This window comes from Gossypium hirsutum, chromosome D10 (genome assembly GCF_007990345.1).
Source record: "Gossypium hirsutum isolate 1008001.06 chromosome D10, Gossypium_hirsutum_v2.1, whole genome shotgun sequence".
Taxonomy (NCBI): domain Eukaryota; kingdom Viridiplantae; phylum Streptophyta; class Magnoliopsida; order Malvales; family Malvaceae; genus Gossypium; species Gossypium hirsutum.
In genome coordinates this window covers 10322149-10336429 of record NC_053446.1, presented here as the reverse complement: position 1 = coordinate 10336429, position 14281 = coordinate 10322149, and the positions used below count along the sequence as shown (strand labels likewise).

Genomic DNA, 14281 nt, shown 5'->3' with positions numbered 1-14281 from the left:
TACGGATATAGCATTGCAATATTCGATCTACATACTTTTATAAGAAATAATAAAATAAAAATTATTTAAAATTGCATAAATAAAAAAATCTTAAATAATATTTAAAAATTAAATTTAACACTTACCATTTTCATTTGTTCGACGGATATGTGTTTATCATCGAGACGAATTAATTCTTCAACCATTGCTAACACGATCAAATTTTTTTGATTTAAAAAAATAAATTCAAAAAAATAAAATTAGAGCTTTTTAAAAAAAATTAAAGAGAGCTTTGAGAGGAATTTGAGAGAATATTGAAAAATTAAAGATGGAAAGGATTTAAGTGTGAAAAAAATAAAAGAGGGTTTTATAGTTTCTTTTTTTACCGTTGAGGGATTACCAACGGTCAAAAAATTAGCTGTTGGAGGGTTACAACAGACACGGGAAAAACACTTCCTCAACGAAGCGCTTTGTCCACGTGGACACAAAGCATGCCTTCAAGGAAGTGTTTTCTGTCCACGTGGAGTGCTTCCTTGAGAAAGCGATTTCCTGCATTATCCCCTGACAACGCGCTGACGTGAATGCGTTTTGGGGGAAATTAGCCCATTTCAGTAATTAATTTAGGACCTGGCTCATTTCAGTAATTTTAAATTTAAAGGGGCTTTTATTGGTAATTTGCCCGAACCTAACTTTACGCAAAGGGTTGGAACTTTTTTCTCTTTACGCGAAATTACTCATCTTTTGGTATGCAAAAGAGTTACATATATCACATTTTGCTTTCAAGCTAAAAAGTACTTTTGCTTTTGGGAAAATCATTTTTAAAGCCAAATAATATTTTAACCTTATTTATAATTCAATGTATTTTATTTAATATTTATATTGAGCATACAATTATTTGGGTAAACAACATTAATAGTCACCCAACTATATATTTTTTCTTTATTAGTCACCCAACTATCTTAAATTTTTTGGTGCTTATAATCTTACGTTCGCCAGTTAATGACCAAAAAAGATAATATCAAATAGTTTGATGACTATTTTGTAACTTTTCATAGTTGGGTGACCAAAAAAGAAAAAAAAACCATAGTTGAGAGAACTCTTTTATGGTTTACCCTAATTATTTTCCTATTGAAATTTATTTCAAATATATAACATTATATATTTAAATTTGTAATGATTATCTTCTAACAATATTTAAAATATAGATTATATAATCAAATTAAATTTTACATCTAATTAATATTTATTTTTTACAAACATTTAAAATTTATATTAATATATCAAAATAGGCATAATTGTAAATTAACATAATTGTCGAAAATACCCTCAACGTTTATGGGTTTTTCGGTTTGAACCCTTAATTTTTTTTTTTTGGATTGACACCATTAACGTTATGATTTTTCTAGAAATCAACTCAATTTTAACGGGAAACGTGAGTTGATTTAGGAAATAATATTTTTAAATGAGATCTTAGCAGTTAGTAGCGATGCACATTCGACAAAAGAGGTTTATGATTTGTGCTTGGTTGGGTGTTTTCTCACGGCAAGTGTGATCTATTTCTTGGCAATGAGAAGTACAATGACAAATTTGTAGCATCCCGTGAAAGGAGTACAGATCTGAGACCTAAGAGAAATTATTTTTGTTCTAATTCTTTAATAAAATGGATTTGGAAGGAGTTGAAAGTGGATCGCCATGGACTTTCAATAGTCACCTTTTGGTGTTGCATCGTATAGTAGAGGGAGAGGATCCACTAAAAGTCTCATTATTATTTTTTTATTTCTGGGATTTTTTCTGAACGAATAGAAAGACAATTCAGAGATTTTGTGAGGGTTTTTATGGAGTATGATACAAAAATTTTGGAAAGGGGTTTTAACAATTATAGGCAAATTCGTCTTTTGCTTGATGTTCAACAATCTCTAAAAAGAATGAAGAGGCTAATGTTCTCGTCGAGTATTTGTTCTTACGGTAATTTCAAGTATGATCGGTTAACCCTGTTTTGCTTTTATTGTAGATGCCGAGTCACAGTGATTATTTCTGTCAAATCAAGATGGAGTCCAAAATTGATATTGTGGAAATGGGTTGGAATTTTTCAATTCGTGCTCAGTTAATGAGAGCTCTGGAAATGAAAAACATATGGCTAAAGGGAGAAAAAGGAAGAAGGTGTGGAGGAACAATGTCTAATAAGGTTAATCTTGTGTTGGGGTGAACTTGGAAGGAGAACCAAATGGTGGGCCCAGTCAAATAGCAATGGAACATGATTCTGAGGAGTGTCCTTTGGGGGATGAAGGGAAGAAACAACCATGAAGGGAATAAGGTTCTCGATGTGGGTCGGGAATAGATGACTCTATTGGAGGAAGAGAAGGAAGGTTGGTAGTTAAGCCTCATTATTTATCGGCGGTTGCCAAATGGTAAGTCAATCGATCCAATGAAACTCTTGAGTTAGAATGTCTGTAGGTTGGGGAGCCCACGAGCTGTTAGAAGACTTCGACATTCGCTGAAGATGTATAATCCCCAACTGGTCTTCTTTATGGAGACTAAACTAGATGGTAGAAGGATGAAAGAAGTGAGGAGATAATGTGGTTTTGTTAATAGGATTGAGGTGGCGACTGATGGTTCTCGTAGAAGCCTTTGTTTAGCATGGAAGGACAAGTTAATTATCACTTTACGTAGTTTCTCTATGAATCATGTAGATTTAGTGGTAAAAAGGAATGATGAGGAGAGGGATTGAAGATTTACTGGTTTTTATGGAACCACGTTTGCTAGGAATAGGAGTGATTCATGGAATATTCTTAGGAATTTGGGGAATTATCAAGAACTCCTATGGCTAGTGCATAGGGATTTTAACGAAATTATGTATTCTTTTGAGAAAGTAGGGGTATTCCAAAGGACAAGCTGAGAATGGAGACGTTTCAGAAAGTTTTGGAGAAGTGTCGTTTATTAGATGTGGGCTATTCTGGGATGTGGTTTACATGAGAGAGAATTTACCGAAAACTAATATTCCAGAATGATTGGATAGAGGTATGGCCAATGATGGTTGGTTGGGTAGATTTCCGAGTGTTAGTATTTAACACTTACCCTATTCATTTTCTAATCATTGCCCAATTTTAATACATACGAATATGGAAGGAAATGTGAGGGGCAATAAAAGATTCTGCTTTGAAGCATTGTGGACAATGGAAGAGTCTTTCGAAGGAGAAATAAAACGAGTTTGGGAATTGAGTAAGGGGGATATATTTGCTAAGTTAGAGAGTCTTCGGGTTAAACTAGGAAGTTGGGCAAGACAGATACAGAAAAAATGGCACGATTTGAAAAAGACTTTGATCAGGAAATGGGAGCAATTCTTGGTTTTAGATCAGGATGATGGAAATTTGGCAGAGCTTATTGACACAAGTTCAATTGAATTGGGAGATCGATTAGGATGAAACTTTCTGGGAACAAAGAACGAGAGTTAATTGGTTAGAGTTAAAGGATAGAAAGATGGTTTTTTTCCATAATAATGTTTCACATTGCATGAAAAAGATTATGATTAAATGTTTGGATTATGCAGATGGAAGGGTAACTAGGGAAGGGACGAAGATGGCAGAAATAACAAAGCCTTTTTTTAAAGAATTGTTTGCGACAAAGGGGATGGGTATGTTAACACATATTTTGTCTGGAGTGGGATGTGTATTAGTGATGATTTGAATACTGTAACACCCATATCCCATTTCATTATTAAAATAGGGTTACGGAGTGTTACCGTACAAGTTGAAACATTTCATTACAATTAGCATCCAATTATCATAATAATTTCATAAATACAAATAGGATTCAAAATGAAATAAGACATACATTTATGGGCATTAAATCGAACTTTCGAAGCCCTAAAAATAAGTTAAGAATATTCAGAGATCAAATCGAAACAAATCATAACATTTAGGGAAAAATTAAAAATTTTCAAGATAGTGATCACACAGCCGTGTGACACTATTTAAAACCGTGTGGTGTAGGGACATGGCCGTGTGACCAACTGTGTACCATTCGAAATAAATTAACACGACCATGTGCTAGTTCGTGTAACATTCGAAATACCCTCACGTGGCCGTGTGTTAGACCGTGTTTAATTCGATGTTGGGTCACATGGTCATGTCGCAGGTCATGTTCAAAACTATTTTGAGTTACACGGTCGTGTCGCATACCGTATGGATATTTCATGAAAACACGTTCATAGCACACGCCCATGTGTGACACATGGCCGTGTATACCCAAAAATGACCTAAATCATACTCATTTTTCACTCATATGCTTAGGTATCTAAACACTTTCAAACATACATCTTTACGAGCCATTTAACACCTTCAATAGCATTCATTTCATGTAAACACAATCAACCTAAGTGCCTAACCAATGTGTCATAATTGACACCAAAATACAAATTATATCAATTCACTTCTATAGTTGTATATACAAGTCTCAAATTACACATCAATTCTATATTCAATTCATTTCATACTGTAATTCAACATGATATTATTTCATTTCATTCATGACTAACAAACTTAACTACGATGAAACATGCATACTTCATAAGTTATTCAACACATCACAAGCTCAAAGTATAATACTTGCACAAAGCTAACAACTAATACAACATATCCAAAAGGGTCGTATTATATGCCATATAACCATACAAAAATCAAAATCTACCAAAGGTTCCCAAATAGTGTGATTTCCCAAGTTGACCTAATTTTTCAAATCCACAAAACGTAATCTACAAAGATAGAACCAAATACATGTAAGCTTCCATAAAGCTAAGTAAGTTTGTTTGATTAAATGAAAAATCTTACCAACTTAAAAAAGATAAATTAAATTTGTAATTGAGCAATGTAATTCCCCTCAATCACCATTTTCAATAGACAATTAATAATCTGAGCATTACTCCAGTGTATATTTTTGAATCATCAGTACCATGAGCTCTTTATTTCACATAATCAGTGGACATAGCTCATTTGAGCTAACATTCAGTATTTTAACCGGTTCATGATGCTGCTAACACAAGTTGTAGAGAATCCGCAACACATGCAGGACCTCAAGCCATCGCTACGATCCATATCACTGTTTTAAAGCCGGACAATAATCTCCGACCCAAGGCTTGATAGAAAATCCGTATTCCACTTTACTTGTTTTCAAGGTCATACTACGTATAATATCAATTATAACATTATATTAACATAGAATATACAAGGATCAATTGAAATATAAATAACCATACGAACTTACAGGACTGGTTTGTAGAAATGCCAAAGTACAGGGACTACTCAACAACCTTTTCTTTTCCACGATTGCCAACTCGTTCTTGATCTAACACAATAATTTCATTCAATTAACTAATTGAACAGAAAAAAAAATTAAATCACCTAATACATTTAAGTCCTTTTGAAATTTTACAAAATTTCCCTCAACTTTTACTGAATTTAATCCCTAAGCCCTAATCATGCAATTCCACCATTTCTACTTAGAACCCAACATAACCGAACCTCTTAAAATTTCAATACAGCTGATATATATTGTTAATTTACAACAAGTCTTTTTAATTTCTCACCTTTAACAATTTAATCCTTTAACATTAAAATAATCAAAAATTACTAAGCAAAATAGTTTAGTCTAACAACAAGGCTTATTAATCGTCCACAAACATTCATTAACTACTTAACTCATCAATGGCAAGAATTATAACGTTTAACAGTTTTACAAGTTGGTCTTCGGGTTAGTTAGATTGAGTTAATACGAGCTCAAAAACATAAAAATTATTAAAAACGGATGAAATTTGCTTACCTAAACACCAAGCCAAAGTTTGGCCGAATATGTTCTTTTCTCCTCTAGGGTTTTTTGGTGGTGAATTATAAAGAAGAAGATGACATTTGATTTTAGCATATTTTGCTATAATAAGGTTATTTACCTAATTACACATTTACCCCTTTTGTAAACAATTGACATTCATAAATTTTAAACCCACTATCATCCATAATAATAGTAATGGCTTAACTACCACTCAAGTCTCTTAATTAATCTTTTTATAGCTATTTAATAACATTAACTAATAGAGACCAACTCTCACAGTTTTTAAGATTTAGTTATTTTTACTTAATTAACTATCCAAACGATAAAATTTCATATCAAATTTTAATAAAATACTAATAACATCATAAATGTTAAATAATTAATATTTACGGACAATTATGTTAGAGTTGTGGTCTCAAAATTACTATTTCTGACACCACTGAAAAATAGGCTATTATAAATACAGTTACCAGGGAAATATACAGAGGAAGAAGTCTTTGCGGCTTTAAGGGATATGGGTCCAACAAAGGAACCAGGTTTGGATGGCTTCCCAATATTATTTTATCAGAGATATTGGCATATTGTGGGATGTGATGTAAGTCTTTATTGTTCGGGTGTTTTAAATTATGGTAAGGAACTTGAACTTGTGAATGTTACGAACATTGTTTTGATATTGAAAATCCCCTATCATACTAATATGGCCAATTTTAGACCCATCAGCTTGTGTTATGTTTGATATAAGATAATCGCAAAAATGGTGGCTAATCGATTTCAAAAGACTCTTAATGTTTGCATTGATAGTGCTCAAAGTGCGTTTGTACCAGGGCATCTGATTTTGAATAATGTATTGCTTGCTTATGAGATTTTGCATACTTTCAGGCAAAAACGATTTGGAATGAGAGGTTTTATGGCTTTAAAATTGGACATGAGTAAGGCATGTAATCGAGTTGAATGGAGTTTTCTAAGGGAAATGATAGAGCAAATGGGTTTTGAATAGGTCTTGGTGGATATTATTATGATGTGTCTTGACAATCTCCCATTTTGTTAATATTAATAGGATCATGGGAGAGCTTTTTCGGCCTTCTAGAGGACTACGACAAGGGAACCCTTTAAGCCCATTTCTATTTCTAATTTGTAGTGAGGGATTGTCTTCTCTCATGAGACTTGTAGTTAGAGAAAGCTTGATAAAAGGAGCAAAGGGGAGTAGGAATGGTCCTCAAATCTCCCATCTACTATTTGCAGATGATTACGTTCTTTTTGAGGAGGCTTCAGAGAGGGGTAAACATGTCATTAAATAGATTTTGGAGGAGTATGAAGTCTATCCGGGACAATGTGTACATTTTGAAAAGTCCACGATATATTATAGTGCAAATACTTCTGTTATGGTTAGAGTGCAAATATCGACAGAATTGGAAGTTTAATACTCAAATAACCTGGAGAGATATATAGGTCTTCCTAATATAGTGGGTAGAAATAAAAATACTTCATTTCCGGTCTTGAAGGATCAGATGAAAAGGAAAATTAATGGTTAGAGTACGAGATTTCTCTCACAAGAGGGCAATGAGGTATTTATAAAGTCAGTACTTCAAGTTATACCTGTAACAACCTGATTTTTAGTAGCGTCAAAAATAATGGTTCGAGACCACCAAATCTGATAAGTAAGCTTGTAAATTTTATTAATTAGTATTTATGAGCCAAATGTTGTTTTAGGAAGATTTTTGAATTAGTAATTTGTATTTTATAAGGATTTATTAGGTTAAGTGGTTTAGAAAATGAGATATCGAGACCTCAATTCTATAAACGAGCCGTAAGTATTTGTATAAATATTTATAGAGTATTATTAAGGTAGTATAAAAGTTTCGTTAGAAAATTTTAACGTTTTAGTAGTTAATTAATTAAGAATGACTAAATTGAAAAAGGTGTAAAACTTGCTAATTAAAGAAATAGTGATTATATGGCTTAAATGATAAATGGAGATGACTTAAATAGCAAAATAGCCCAAAGGGGATAGTTGAGGCGGCATAACTAGAATAAAATCATGAAATTAGTGTGAACTAAGGGCAAAATAATAAATTGGTTGAAATTAAAAATAAAACAAATGACCAAATTGAATTCTAGACAATTCTTCATCAATTTTCAATTCTAAACTGCCATAGGAGAACTTTTCAGCTGGTTTTTCATATTTTTACTTCAAGTGAGTTCAATTCTTACTCTTTTCTTGAAATTTTTATATTTTTAAGACTTTTACAATTAGGTCCAACTATCTATTTTATTAATTTTTTATTTTATTGAAAATTTTGAAAGTTACCATTACTGAATGTTGGATGTTTTTGATGAAATAACATGGATTTAGAACTTTAATTTTGTTATATGATGATTTTATAAAGTGAATTTAATAGATATTAATTTTAGGATTAAATTGTGAAAAGACTAAATATTAGAGTTTGGTATTAAGTTATGTTTATCAAGGGTTGTATGATTGCCTAAAATATTTAGATAAATTGTCAATTAAGAAAAATTAGCTCATTTGATAGACTAATTTGTAAGAGACTAAATTGTAAAAATTGTAAAAGTTAGGATAATTGTCTAATTTCAAAAATTGAAGGGTATTAATTGTGAAGTGAATTTAGACTGAAATATATGCTAATGAATGAATAATTTTATATTTTAAATCAAGGACCTGTAGACAATCGTGAAAAAAAGAAATTAGCAGAATAGTCCCTAAACTATTACAAATTTTACAATTTAATCCAGGTAAGTTCGTATGGTTAAACTTTAATATTTATTTTGAATTGGTGAATGATATTATGTATTCAGTATATTGCTGAAAAGTGAAATATTGTTAAATTATAAATTTGAAGTGAATATTCGGTTTGAATAGAACACAGGATTGAGTACAATCATTGTGTGACGAAAGAAAACAAAGGAAGAATTGACGAAAAATTACCCAAGTAAATCGAAATTCAGCATTTGTTGCGAACTTTCGTGTTTACTTTCCGTTTAGCTCTTAAAAGCTTCTGTTTAACTCATATAATTTTTGTTCAACTCTAATGGGTTTCCGTTCAGCTCTTTTGAGCTTCTGTTTAACCCTTATGGGTTTTCGTTTAGCTCTTATGAGCTTTCGTTTAGCTCTTATGAGCTTCCGTTCAACCCTTATGGGTTTCTTTTTAACACTTATGTGCTTCTGTTTAGCATTCGAGCTTCTGAAAATGATGTACTCATATTCGCATATCGTTCTCCGATTTTGGTAAGATTGGGTAAATGACTTATGTGATTGAAATTGAAAGATTTATTGTTACTTTTTATATTGATTTGAAAGAAGTGTGTTCATCGATTTATGTTGTGGTTGACAGGGAGAGTGCATGAATAATTTACTATTTAATTTGTTATATTAAGTTTGGTAAGATTTATATTTAACATATTGAACTTACTAAGCTTCATAAAGCTTACTTGTGTTGTTTAATGTTCTTATAGATTAACGTGAGGTCGTGAGATCGGATCAACACATCAAGCCACACTATCCAACTTAATATGGTAGCTTTTGCAACGTATACTTTGGTTTATATACCATGTATAGAGTTGGTTTGGAAATGAAATAATTTGAAATGTGGTTGTGAATGATATATTCTTGTATGTATGTAATTAGTAGTAGATTTTGATAAAGCAATGAGATGGATTAAATAGGTAAGTTTAAGTAATTGAGTATTTGTGATGTTATGTCGTGCTCAAAACATGATTTTGGCTTGTGTTGATTGCTTGTTTGGGATGCATTGATGTATTAAAATGTTGTGTATAGGTTGATATCAAAATGGGTGAGAAAAGTGGCCTTAAAATAGCTTATTTTCGTCTACATGGGCAGAGACACGGGCGTGTGTCTCAACCGTGTGTGACACACGACCTACCACATAAGCGTGTGATCTGGTCGTGTGTCCCCTGCATCCTTAAAATTTAGAAATAGAATGTCCAAGTTTTTGCACACGAGCGTGTGGCTTGACCGTGTGACTCAAGCTAGAGAGTTACACGGGCATGAACACGAGCTAAGACACGATCGTATACCTCACATTGAACGCCCACGTAGGGGTGTGTCCCCTGCACTTAAAATTTTTTTTGAAATTTTGCGAAATAATTCTCTGAGTTTCCGATTTAATCCCAATTTATTTCTAATACATATTTTGGGCCTCGAGGGCTCATACAAGGGACAATATGAATGATTTATGAATAATTTTTTATGTATATATTAAATGATGTGAAATGTTTGTATTTAATTGAAAAAGTCCAGTAATACTCCGTAATTCTGTTCCGACGATGGATAAAGGTTAGGGGTGTTACAATACCGATATATTCAATGGCTTGTTTTTTATTGTCAAAGTATTTGTGTAGGGAAATGGGGAGTATTGTGGCAAGATTTTCGTGGTAGAAGGGTCATGTGTGAAGGGGTATTCATTGGTGCGAATGGGAAAGAATGTGTGACTTGAAAAAGGAAGTGGGTTTGGGTTTTCGAAGTTTTGGGAAATTTAACATGGCTCTTTTAACCAAAAAAGGGTGGAGACTTATTAATTATCCTAATTCTTTTGTTGTTTGAGTTTTGAAAGGTAAGTATTACCCTCGATCTAATTTTTTCAATGTCAGTTTAAAACATAGGGCGTCGTATACTCGGAAGGGTATTTGGTCAGTGAAGAAGTTGTGTGGTGGGATTGGATGGAGAGTGGGTATGGGAGAAAAGATTTCAATTGTTAATCATGCATGGATTCCCGGTTCAGATGATTATAAATTAAGCAATGTGGTTCGTAATGATAATTATATGCTTGTTGTTGATTTAATTGATAGTGAAAAACAGAGAATGGGGAACGTATTTTTGATAATTTCTCTAGTGCCGATGCAACCAAAATATTGAGAATCCCGTTGGCTAGCATTCTTCACGAGGACGTGATGGTGTGGAGAGGCAAGCCTTCGGGTGAATTTTCTGTGCGAAGCGCCTACAAACTATTACAAACTGACATTTCTTCCCCTACTTTTAATGAGGCATAGACCAATGCTAGAGAATTATATAGGAAGCTATGGAGCCTAAAACTTCCGGCTAAAATCAAGATTATAATGTGGCGAATTTCGAAGAATTATATTCCTACTTTAGCTAATTTGAATTTTAAACGACCTGTGTCAAGTCTGATATGTCTGAGGTGTGGTAGTGCAGATGAAACTTTGGACCAGGTTTTCTATAGCTACCCTGTAATAATAAAAGTTTGGACCAGGTTTTCTATAGCTACCCTGTAATAATAAAAGTTTGGAATTTACTGGGGTTTCATGGGATTGTATCAAATTTTGACCAGGGATTTTTTGAATGGCTTACCTGGGTCTTGGTTATTTATTGTGTGTTGCATTATGGAGCCTGTGGACAGAAAGAAACAAGAAGCTGCACGAAAAAATTAGTAAAACGGGTAGGGAAATTGTCACTTCCATATCTTGTTATAGAACAGAACTGGAGAACAACGAGGTAAGGGAAGTTACCAGACGATGTGAGGGCAAGCAATAGGAACCTCCTACAAGGGCGAGAATCAAAATAAACTTTGAAACGACGTTTGATAAAGTGCGCTTCAGATCGGGATCAGGAATCGTAGCTAGAAATACTTTGGGTAAAGTTTTGGTATCTCAATCGATTCTGCATGCGGAGGTTGGAATGGGTTTTGCAACTGAGGCCCTCACGTGTTCATGGGTAATACAAACGGGGTTAGAAATGGGGTTAACAAAAGCAGTTATAGAGGGCAATTCTCTAACAGTCATCAAGAAATGCAATAAGAATGTACAAGATAGATCTGAAATAGGTGCCTACATCTGAAACATTAAACAAAAGATGAACAGTTTTAATTTTCTTCGGCTTAAACATGGAAGTTGCTTTGAAAATCAGTTAGCCCATCTTTTAACGAAGGAGTGTTTGAAATCTGGTGAAGGTTTTTACCTGGAAGATGCTGTCTCGAGATTTACGATGCAGATGATGGAAGATGAATCGATACGAGAACCGGACTAAGGATGATTTTGCTTCAACCCTTAGATGGAGGAAAGAGAGGATGTGGTCTCTCGTTATTATTATTAATGGCTATATGCAAAAGGGGTGTTGGAAAAAGAAACCATCGTATTTTGAAATGACTATTGAGGGGATAAGGACGGGTATACATTTTCTGTTTGGCTGGGCTGGTTAATTTAGTTTTTAATTGTTGTCTTGGTTTTATGTTTCATTGCTGGTTTTTGGGCTCATTGGGGTTGGGCCAGAACTTTTGTTTTGTTTTTTTCTTTTAATACAACTTGGTCTTCTATTAAAAAAAAAAAGAACTAAGATACTTTGGTTAAACATGGCAATAGATAAAAAAATGTTTTGAATTGCTTGGTGTCACTGCTCCCATAACTAACTCAACGCAAACTATATTATTTTAAATAATAATTAAATTTTTATTTATATTAAAAATAAAATCAATAATTAATTTTTTAAAAAATAGTTAAGGCTGTAAAAAGGGTTTACTCCTTCCACTTAAGGTCTAGTGGAAATTTGAACTCTAATTAGGTGAGTTTTCTCCATTGAATGCATAACAAAGGCATTCGTACTGGACCTGTGGAGGTTGGAGAAGAATCCTCTACAACAAATTTACTTATTAGTGGCATATAAAATATTGTCACTAGAAGCAACATTTCTGTCACCATTTGTTTTTTATGATGCAAAGTTTGTTATCACGACGTTCACATAAGGTGTGTCACTAAAAGTTAAATGTGAAAATTTATTATTGTTCATCACGTACCATAAATATTAAATTTGTCATGAATTTAATAGAATTAGAATGACAGATTAATTGAGAAATTAATTTAGTTAATATAAATTAATTAAATAAAATAAATATTATTTGGGGAAATAGAAAATAATTATTGAGTTAGATAAAAATCTAAAAAAACACATATAATTGGACTCAATACATGAAAGGCCTAATTTAAGTCTTCCTACATGATAAGGATGACAAATCTTAATATTTTACTAGAGGTGTCACTGTCACTTGTATGTCCCGAAGGCCCGCCTAAAAATTGGGAGCGTTTGAGTAAAAATATAGGCCCGAAAAATGAGCTTGGACAAAAAAATAATACCAGTTTAGAAAACTAGCCGGACCTTAGGTAAGTCATTTTTGCCTGGCTCGGCCTGACCCAAATATGCAAAAAAAAAATAGCAGTCTTTTTTTATTGTTTTATTGTTATTATTATTTTGTTACTATTTTCTTCTTCTTTTTTCACTATTTTGCTACCATTTCCCTATTATGTTGCTACTATTTTGTTGTTATTGTTTGGATATTGTATAACTCTTGTTTTATTGTTAATTTTGTTATTATTTTAGAGACATATGTTTGTTAAGTTACATCTATATTAGTGTTATTTTAATATACATATTTTCAATTTATTGAGAAACATTTATTTTAATTTTTTTAGTATTTTTAATATATTATTTTTAAAAAAATTAGATGTAAAAAATGATATTAAAAAATTAATATGGGTGGGTCGGGCCCAGGTTTAGCATTTTTATTCGGGCAGGACTTGGGTAAAATTTTAGGCCTATTTTTGGGTCAGGTTCAGGCCTAGCAAATGAGCCTAAAATTTTAGTTGGGCCCGACCTATGGTCATCTCTGCTTGTATTCTAGGTAGACTAGAATATCGTATCTTGTATTAAAATGTTATTATTTAATTAGACATTATTCGAACATAACTCTTGTATCGATTCCCTACACATAATTCTTAAGTGTCACTATTTTGTTAGAAGATAGTGAAAATTTATTTTCTAGGAAAAACACATGGGTTCTGACTATAGAGAGAATTAGCTTTCCTATACAAAGTTAAATAAAATTTTCATTTTGTGCACTAATTTGATTTGCTTGAGCCCACACACAAAGCAATTGAGGTTCCAGGATAGCAGAGAAAGTTGATTGATTGAAAGTTGGGGAACGACCTACACCACTTTCACACAAAGCACATGTATAATTTTGATTAAAGTTTATTACTATAAATATCACAAAGGCTTGACTTTAAAAAAATTTTAAACTTTCGTTGTGCCTAAAAACACCGTTTTCTAAACCGATTTTTTGAACAATAGTTATTAAACATAGCTATTAAAATATGTCAATCAAATATTCATACAAATTTCATAATCAAGTGGTTAAGACCATGAAATAATTTCAATGAAAAATCATATATATATTTAACTTAGGCTCTAATACCACATGTAAATTTTTTATGATCAATATATTATGCAAATTAAGTTTTTCATCTTGCATAAATAATGATTTTTAGAATATTTAGCATAATATGGTTTTCACTAATATAGAGAAGTACTTATGCAAAATTGAAGTCGGCCATTGAATTTGACGAAAAACACCACAATGAATTGATTTCTCCCGCTTGACATTTTCCTTAATTACACAAATCCTCAGCAATGAGAGTTATAATTTTTATTTGTTTT

General features: G+C 32.4%; 1 long non-coding RNA gene across 1 annotated transcript; it reads right to left on the bottom strand.

Annotated features, from left to right (window-relative positions):
• Nucleotides 1-4809: 4809 nt before the first annotated feature.
• On the bottom strand, nucleotides 4810-11986 carry LOC107914192 (uncharacterized). Its single transcript, XR_001688728.2, has 5 exons — nucleotides 11753-11986; nucleotides 11305-11486; nucleotides 11147-11209; nucleotides 5239-5319; nucleotides 4810-5155 (listed from the first exon to the last, which is right to left on the bottom strand). It is a non-coding gene; the product is annotated as an uncharacterized lncRNA (long non-coding RNA).
• Between the last annotated feature and the right edge of the window lie 2295 nt (nucleotides 11987-14281).